The sequence below is a fragment of the Ruditapes philippinarum genome, unplaced genomic scaffold (assembly GCF_026571515.1).
Source record: "Ruditapes philippinarum isolate M1 unplaced genomic scaffold, ASM2657151v2 ctg2106_1_1_1_1, whole genome shotgun sequence".
Classification (NCBI taxonomy): domain Eukaryota; kingdom Metazoa; phylum Mollusca; class Bivalvia; order Venerida; family Veneridae; genus Ruditapes; species Ruditapes philippinarum.
In genome coordinates, this window is record NW_026854426.1 from 99011 (window position 1) to 99700 (window position 690).

Genomic DNA, 690 nt, shown 5'->3' on the forward strand with positions numbered 1-690 from the left:
GTTCACTTAAATAATTATGGGGGAAAAATAACATTGCACAAATGATCATCATTTTTAGACAATGTGCATAGTTCAAAATCCAGGTTGCTGCTTCTTAGTTCAAGGTCATACTTATAGGTCTATTATAAAAATCTACTGCCACAGGGGATTTAAGCTAGTAATGGCAGAATTTTATTGTTCTATACAATTACCATTTTATGTTAAACTTCTTCATATAATTATGCAGTCATTGAATGTGAGATTATTTATTATAATGGTAACAAAATGTAAACAAAGTAGTATTTTAACTTCCATACAAAATACTAAATCAACTTAACTGTACTAATGGCCTAAAGGCGCCGAAGACAAAGGGCTTTTGAGAAATAAAAATAAAAGCATTTCTGAGGCAAAATGGGCCTTTAAAACCACAACAACAAAAATAATTTAAATCTTGCTGGAATTGGTCAAATTCAATTGTGACCCTTATCATGTGTAAATCAACAGTTAAATCTTTGGAAATGTTGTCTGTTTTTGTGAAACTTCATCAAACTTCACTGTTTCTCTTAAAGAAGGAATTCTTAAGGAAGACATTTATTTTTCAGACTGTATTTTTCTGGCACATTTAAAACAAAAAATCCTAAAAAGAAGGTCAAATATAATAAATATCTCCTATTTTAATTAAAACATTAGAGATAAAACAAAAACAAAACA